At 40.5% G+C, this 8,758-nt stretch overlaps 1 long non-coding RNA gene across 1 annotated transcript; it reads left to right on the top strand.

The window, feature by feature from the left end:
* Window positions 1-5,864: 5,864 nt before the first annotated feature.
* LOC311040736 lies at window positions 5,865-7,808 on the top strand. The gene is made up of 3 exons (XR_014600296.1): window positions 5,865-5,935; window positions 6,455-6,520; window positions 6,808-7,808. It is a non-coding gene; the product is annotated as an uncharacterized lncRNA (long non-coding RNA).
* The last annotated feature ends 950 nt before the right edge of the window (window positions 7,809-8,758 follow it).

Here is an 8,758-nt window from a genome sequence, read left to right as displayed (position 1 = left end):
ATTTTTGAATGGCCCAAAGAAATCTTAAAATGACACAGAAAAGTACTCACATGTTTTACTTAAAGGTATAAATACTGCAAAGTAGAATTACTCTGTTAGAAGTAAAAGTCCGGAATTCACAATTTACTTGATTTAAAGTACAAAAGTATTGGCATAAAGATATACATAAAGTACCAAAAGTAAAAGTACTCATTTTGCAGATTCATTTTTACATTTCTTTGGCTATTACAGAAGAATAGCAGATCTACAAGCTCATAGCGTGGCACCAAGTGCCGCTCTATGAGCTTGTAGATCTGCTATTATCTTTTTTTTTGAGCGGTGCAACCGCTCCTATAAGAGGGTTTAGGACCCATCCGTGGTGAAAGTTTTTCTTTCCGTCGTGAAAATGTGTCTTTGGCTGTGACGCCATGCTGTGGAAAACACACCCATAGGCTAAGCTTTAGAGGACGTGCTGTGATTGGCTAACAAGACACATGATGAAATGAACTTCAAACTTCGCAGACGCGCTGTGATTGGCTAGCGAGACGCATGTAAGCGCGTCACTTCGCAGGACGTGCTGTGATTGGCTACTGAGATGCATGATGACATTTTTTGAAATATTTTACACATGTTCGCTTTAAAAAATATACATTCAAAGACTTGCAAAAGTCCAAAAATAGCAGCTATACAAGCTCATAGCGTGGCACTCGTGCCGCGCTATGAGCTTGTAGGTCTGCTATTTTTGAATAGCCCAAAGACATCTTAAAATGACACAGATGCGTTCCCGGTCTTAATGGATTAAGTAAAGCAATGCCACCACATAGAAACACTGTGTTACAAGCAGGCCTGGAATCTCGTAATTTTAGGGGCAAGGCCACTTGACCTTTGGTGTTCATTATTTGAGAGCACAAAGGCAAATGCCAGGTCAGGAAGGCCATCAAATATAAAACAAGATTTTTATATTTGATGGCCTAATATGTAGACTATCTGCTGTGAAATAAATGCATAATGGTATTTACAATCTGATCCATCAGATTGTAAAGTCACGACTTTTTTCTGTTCTGGTCCCACAGTGGTGGAATGAACTCCCCACTGATGTCAGGACAGCAGAGTCATTGATGTCAGGACAGCAGAGTCACTGATGTCATTGACAAGAAAGAGACACTGGTGTCTACATGACAAGAAAGAGACACTGTTTTTTTTACATATTGACAAGAAAGAGACACTGGTGTCTACATGACAGGAAAGAGACACTGGTGTCTACATGACAAGAAAGAGACACTGGTGTCTACATGACAAGAAAGAGACACTGGTGTCTTCTCCCTGAATTTACTGCCCTGGTTACAAGTAAAAGTACTGTATAGAAAGTTGTACATGCAGTAAAGCATTTTGACATCAAACAGTGGTGGTAAAATTACTCAAATGTTTTACTTAAAAGTATAAATACTGCAAAGTATAATTACTCTTTTACAAGTAAAAGTCCAGAATTCAAAATTTGACACAAAAGTTGTTGCAGAGGCCCTTTAAGAGCACAGTGGAGTGTCAATTGATGCCACCCTCAACTAGTTATGTACCAGCTGAGGTTCATGATAATTAACTGATTAGAACAGGTGTGCTGCCTCAGAGGCAAAACAAATCCTCAGTCAGACTTTCTACACAGAGAAAGAGGAACTAACTAACTACTAGAGAAGGAGGAAGCCTAAACTGACTGTCACATCTCCAGACCCAAACCTGTTCCTCTTGTGAGTGTTCAGTGATAAGTCTGTTTGGTTTAATGTTGATCAGCAGAGATGTGCTTAATGTTAAGGTCAAGTCATGAGTCATGTTTGTGTTGAGCCTAATTGTTTGGTTAATGGGAAACAGAAACACCCTGTGCTACTGCATTTATTTCTGCCATAAATTTGGGATATTGATGTTTCCTTCCATGTTATTCCCTATTGCTGAATGTTCAGTAATTAGATGAGTGCAGTACATGTTACAGACCACAGCAGATGTTATGTGATGACTATTATTACTTACCCTAGTGCCAGTGAAATGACAAACCTAGGTTTAAATCCTCATCTGGACACTTATCTGTGATGTTTGAAGAAAAGTTAACAAACAGCTTGTTGAATACATCTAAAATCATTGTGTCTGTGGCACAACATATGTTCAGATGGGGGTCCATGGCCTGATACGTATTAATTTGGGGGTCCTTGACATTAAACAGTATGAGTACAGTGTTCAGTCACTGGGTAAATTAATACTTAATGCTTCAAGACTCATTAAGATGCTTTCTTCAAAAATGTTCTAAAGTTTTCACAATTAGTTAAATCTACAAGCTCATATAGTTGTGAGCTTGTAGATCTTCTACTTTCGAACAGCCCAAGTATGAAATAGGGTTACAGTGGTTAAACTGATTTTGATGCTACTGTACATTAACTCCTTTTGCTGGGGACCCCCTGGAACCCCCTCAAGGACCCCTGGGGGTCCCCGGTCCCCACTTTGAGAACCGCTGTACTAGGAGACTGAGAACAGGTGACTTTCATCCATCTAATCATCCATCCATCCAGGCAGTTCTATGTAGTGCAGGGGTCTTCAACGGGGGGTCCGGGACCCCTAGGGGGTCCTCAGAGTTACTACAGGGGGTCCGCCAAAATCTTTGTGTGATATATATATTTTTTTACATTAATCACTTGAACCCTAGCATCCCTATTCTGAAGAGAACTTTAGCCAAAAATAGCAGATCTACAAGCTCACAATGCCTCAGCCGCGAGGCGTTGTGAGCTTGCAGATCGGCTATTTTTGGCAAAGAGTTTTACAGTAGGTGTGTAGAGGGAAAAAATAGCAGCAAAAGTTTATCTGAAACACAATTTTATACAATATAGAGGGGGTCCCTGCTTCATCTCTCTCTCAGCTAGGGGGTCCTTGGCCTGAAAACGTTGAAGACCCCTGCTGTAGTGAACTCATCTGCAAATATGGAACCGTTTGTAAAATGCGGGTATGTCTACCACTTCATGTACCACTACCCCGAGTGTTACATGAAGGTACTGCATGGCGTATATGTGACAGAATCCACTCAATGTAAGCATTTATTTTACTGTTATGTTTAATACTAAAACACTGACAAAACATTGCGTGAATCTGCTGATCCATAAAATTGAATAACAACCTGACTAGCACAGCTGTTATTGAAAAATAGAAAGCTAAAGTTATTTGTACATTATTCGAACACATCAGAGGTTCTCAATCTTTTGTGTCGAGGACCCCCAAATTGACCACTGTAATAAACAGTGGTGGAAAGTACATTTACGTAAGTACTGTACTTAAGCACAATGTTTAGCTATTTGTACTTTACTTGAGTATTTCCAATACTTTTACTTCTACTCCACCACATTACAGAGGCAAATATTGTACTTTTACTCCACTATTATTTGACAACTTTAGTTACTAGTTACTTTGTACATTTTGAATATTATTACAAAACCTACATTAACGACTTCAGCCCTATACACATTACGGCCATTTGAAAATGGCAGATCTACAAGCTCACAATGCGTCGCTTTTTATACATTTAAAAACTTGTGAAATGGGACATTAAGCATAATGAGCACTTTCTACTTTTGTACGTTAAAGGAAAACTTTGGTGTTTTACAACCAAGGTTTATGTTTTAGCTAGTAATTAAAGTAAATAAAAGATGAATGTTGCACATTTTTCATTTAGGGCGCGCTCCCACCGCACTTTTATTTTACCTCTGGGGCAGAATCTGCCAATGCTTTGTCAATGCAAATGCGTGGATTCACGCAAGAGCAGATTTTTCCGCTTGTCGCGCAGACCTTGCGTTTATCCGCTCTGCACGAAGAAGCATAAATCTGCTGGAGGCAGGAGCTGATTTTCCCCCTCTGTCCAATCGGGTGAGTCGAAGGCGGACCGTCCCAAGACTCAGGAAGCAACATGGTGATCTCAGTGGACCAACTGGTTGTAGCTGTTGCATCTCACCCAGTACTTTATGATTTGTGCACTTGGGGTTCGTACATCTACATACACATTCAGATTTAAAATATAAAGTGCTTACCCTATGGCCACGGATTTTACAATCATGTACGGGCCCTCAGAAGTACCCGTATCTTCCGTATTGTTCAATAAAAAGCATTTTAATCGATTGGTGGCCATTTTCCCATAGAGTTATAATGTACCAACAGTGCAATACACCTCTCAACCGCTACCCAGCTAGCAGATCGGCGTTGCAACCGACGTCAGGCCGGCCTGGACAGAGCGGGCCCCGCCGAGCGGAGGCTCACCCTCCTCACGCCCTCCTCACGCCGGAGATGTCTCGCTCACCGAAATGTCCGGCGGAGTAGCATTTCACAAGAGTCTGCGGCGGTCTGCAGCCAGCGTCACGACGTCCTGACGCTGTTAATGCCACGCTTTGAATTTTCCCTATACATTCTGTAACCATTGGTTCTCAAAGTGGGGTCCAGGGACCACCATGGGTCTTGAGGGAGTTCCAGGGGGTCCCCAGCTAAATGATAGGAAGGAACCAAATGGACCCTTATGGGTCTGTAAGTAAAAGTGTACATGGAACCAAATGGACCCGTGAAAAGTGTACGTTATACGTGTTTCAGAGTTAAATTAACCATGATTTTAATTAAAGATAAAGTTAATTTGGGTCCCAAAGATAGAAATGCCATTGGACTGGGGTCCCTGAAATTAAACTGGGTGAACATCACTGCTATCATCACTGCTATCACTTCATTTTCACTGCTATCACAGCACAGAAATAATCCAAATATACAAATTCAACACCATTAAAAAAGTGAAACGTAAAACTATTTATATAAACTCTGTCTGTCTGCCTGTCTGTCTGTATGGGTCTGTAAAGCTATATTTTTGCTACAGTCGTATGACAGTTGCACAAATAAAAAATAAGAACATTTTGGCAGCTTCCCTGCTGTATCTGAGTATGCTGACCCCTGATGTACTTGAAATAATGCAGTAAAGACTTTTTTTTCCTCTTTTTTTTTATTAGAAAAAGGCACAGAGATAATCCAAATATACAAATTACATTATCAAAAAAGTGAACAAGTAAAACTATATATAAAAAGTAGTCCAAATTAAACACTATCAAAAAAGTCAACAAGTAAAACTATAACATTTTTTTTTTGCCATTTCCCCCCCTAAACCTGAAGCTATTTGTAATCGTGTATATTAATGTTATTTAGTGTTCAAAACAAAATAAGGTGACCTCAGTAATAATACTGATAATAGGACTACTGAATAATTCCAAGGATTAATTGCTCCTCAGTTGTTGTTTTTTAGCTTTGTTGTTTTTATTATTCTTATTCTGTTGCTATTATATTTATTCCTTGCATTGTTAATTCTAATTTAGAGTTGATGTATTTGCTTATTTAAAACAAAATATATATAATGAAGTGTCTTATTATTATTATCAATATCATTATTATTATTATTATTATTATTATTATTATTATTATCAAGTTGTATAATACTTTGTTTAGGCCTTACAGCAGGAACTCAATATACTCCAGTTCAGTAGGTGGCGATATACACCGGATATACGCAAGGGACGCTTACATCAAATCACTGACCAGTGTTGCCATATTTTGCGAGAGAAATAAGCAGCCAGGTCTATGAAAACAAGCCCAAAACTGTGTATTGCTGGCTATAGTCATGTGGTGACTATAGGCCACATGGCCTAGATATGTGTGTGTATATATATATATATATATATATTGAAAATAGCCGATGTACAAGCTCACAACGCGTCTTCAAACAAACCCAAAGTCGCTTATAATAAGCAGACATGGCAACACTACAGCTCGATTCCTTGAGCAACGGTAGGACATCCGGTTGCTTCTCCGTCGTCACTTCTCTTTCTCCTCTATGCTTCTCGACGGAGGGAAAACATACCGCTGATATATCGATCCTTTTCCTCCGGGGAAATGTAATTTAAAGGTTAGTGTATTAGCCTACTATTTTTTTGTATCTGTGTGGATGTATGCCTGCTGTGTGTAGTCTAAATATGTCGTTTTAGAAATGTTTCACTGTTTCATTGTTTACATGTTAGCGTGCTAGCTCGCTAGCCTACTGTAGCTAACTGACTAGACTTTTCTTGCTACCCACATTACTTTAATCACGTCACAGAGTTATGATACTAACTGTTGATCGATGGATTGGTAGGTAAATCTGTGTTATGGATACTTTATTTATATAGATCGCCGAGCTCATGTTGGCTGAAGGCTAGAGTAAGGCAGAATTTAGCTAAAAGCTTACACACACACACACACACACACACACACACACACACACACACACACACACACACACACACACACACACACACGGCTGCTAATTTTCTTAATTATTTTGCTTTACATTAAATGAACTGGCTGCTGAAAATAGCCAATCTACAATCTTATGCCACAGCCGAAATCTTAAATGTATTTTTCTCCTCTCTTCTTTCTCTCTATACAGCATAACCTCCAGGTTGGCATCATGGAACCCAGCTGTACCATTTTGGACAAGAGGAGTTCTCCTCAGGTATGAAGGCACAAGGCAACCTCTCTATGTCATGATAGTTGAACATTATGTGAAAATGGTGTTGGTGTGGAAATTTAGTGAGGCATTAGAAGAGGGGAACTGATCAATGTATCAAGGGTTTCTACACACTGAGTTAAATTAACATACATTTCACTATATAAATTGGGGTCTCAGAGATAGCCATGCCATTAACAGGGTCTGTAGACCTGATGCATGTTAAATTGGGGGTCCTTATTAAAGTACCAACACCACCGTTGTCTAATTTATTTCCTTTCTCTCCCTCTCAGTTGGCGTTCGTTGGGTGGCTCACGTGACGCGTTCCACATGAAGGAACTGCATTGGCTTTGGAAGAAGAGGCGGGCGACAGACACCAGCACACAGAACCCAAAATTGAATTAAATGAACAGTGGCCCATTTTGTATTCATTCCAGTAGCTTTGATATGGCTCTGAGTCTGTGGCATGTTAACTAGAAACACATACAGTACACCAGGACAAACTACAGCGGTAACACATGGAATCAAATGGACATGTCTGAGCGTCTGTGTACAGATAGAACCAAATGGACCCTTACAGGTCTGCAAGAGTACAACTGCCCTGCCAAGGTAAAGAGCAGTAACTACGTTTTTGGACACGCCGACTTATTTGAGTATCCCAAAGGTCAAATTAGCCTTTGTGATTTTGGGGGATAAACAATTACCTCAAGAACAGATGCACAATTAGTGTAATATCACTTATATGCCGATATCTCATTTGGCTGACCAGTTGAATCACTTTTAAACCCATTTTTCAGTGATTTTTGATTTCGTAGTTACTGCTCTTTACCTTGGCAGGGCAGCATAGATCTCCTATTTTTTGAATATTCTTATGCATTTTTTACTTGACATTCTGCTCAATGGGTATGTTTACTTTTGTCCAGTAGCTTTGATATGGCTCTGAGTCTGTAGCATGTTAACTAGAAACACATACACCAGTAACACATGGAACCAAAATGGACTTAACATGTCTGAAAGTCTGTGTACAGATGAAACCAAATGGACCCTTACAGGTCTGCAACTCTGAGTGTACAAATGGACCATAGATCTCCTATTTTTTAATATTCTTATGCATTTTTTACTTGACATTCTGCTCAATGGGTATGTTTACTTGTTTTGTTACTTTAAGTAGGCTATTGATTACCAGTCTGACTTCACACATATTATTACAGCATTGATACTTTTATGTGGAATACTTTTCTCACTGTCTGCCATTTTAAAGTGATACATTTGTATTTTAGGATTATTATTTCTGTGCCTTCCTTTTCTAATAAATACCATAACAATGGAGTTAATGTCTGTGCTGCATTATTTCATGTAGGCCATGTATTTTCTGCATTATGTCATGTTCTTAGACAGATACTTAGAGATACAGGGGAACTGTGTCAGATGGGGACCTTATTCTGTATTGCTACTTGACATGTTTAGAAACCTCAAATGCGGGGGGGGTGTAACAATGGCCGCTAAATATAGGGGATGAAAGGGAGGAGGGGGGATTCCCAAAGGGAGGGAGGGGGGGGTATATACAGCATATTATATGACGGCCCTACGCTACCCGGCCGCTACCGACGAACGCCACGGTTGGCGTTCTCCGCCGGAGTGAGGCTGATTAGCGGCTCGGCGTGACGCGCGGCTCACGCTGATCAAGGACGCCGAGTGGACGCGGCGTGTCCCGCCCGGCGGACGCCCCGGTCGGCGTGGCGTGGGGACGGCCTCACGCCAGAAATGTGCGATATTTTGCTAGCTGGGTAGGGTCGCGCAGTTGAAAGCATACGGAGAAAATGACCACTGATTGGATTAAAATGCTTTTTATTGAACAATACGGAAGATACGGATACTTATGAGGAGCCGTACATGATTGTAACATCCGTGGCCATGGGGTAAGTATATTATTTTTTAAATTTGAATGTGTATGTAGATGTACGAACCCCAAGTGTGAAAGTGCAAAGACATTTTTTTGTCTAGTGTCTAGTGGCGGTGCGGGCTACGGGGACGGTCTTGAATGTGAGTGACAGGTGCGTCACAGCGTTTTTTTAGAATCCGCTGGCTGCAAAAAACTGTGGCCGCGCACAACCTGCGTTTAACAGCAGCCAGCCAACTTTTGGTGAGAGCGCGCCCTTACTGCCTTCTATAGTTTTAGCAATTTTCGCAATCTTTTTTACAGTGGGCGGGGGCATTCGGGCAAGTGGCTAAATATGTATTTTT

This window comes from Gymnoscopelus microlampas (assembly GCF_963454915.1).
Source record: "Gymnoscopelus microlampas genome assembly, chromosome: 24".
Classification (NCBI taxonomy): Eukaryota; Metazoa; Chordata; class Actinopteri; order Myctophiformes; family Myctophidae; genus Gymnoscopelus; species Gymnoscopelus microlampas.
The sequence above is the reverse complement of the archived record's forward strand: the minus strand, read 5'-3'. Positions and strand labels throughout refer to the sequence as shown.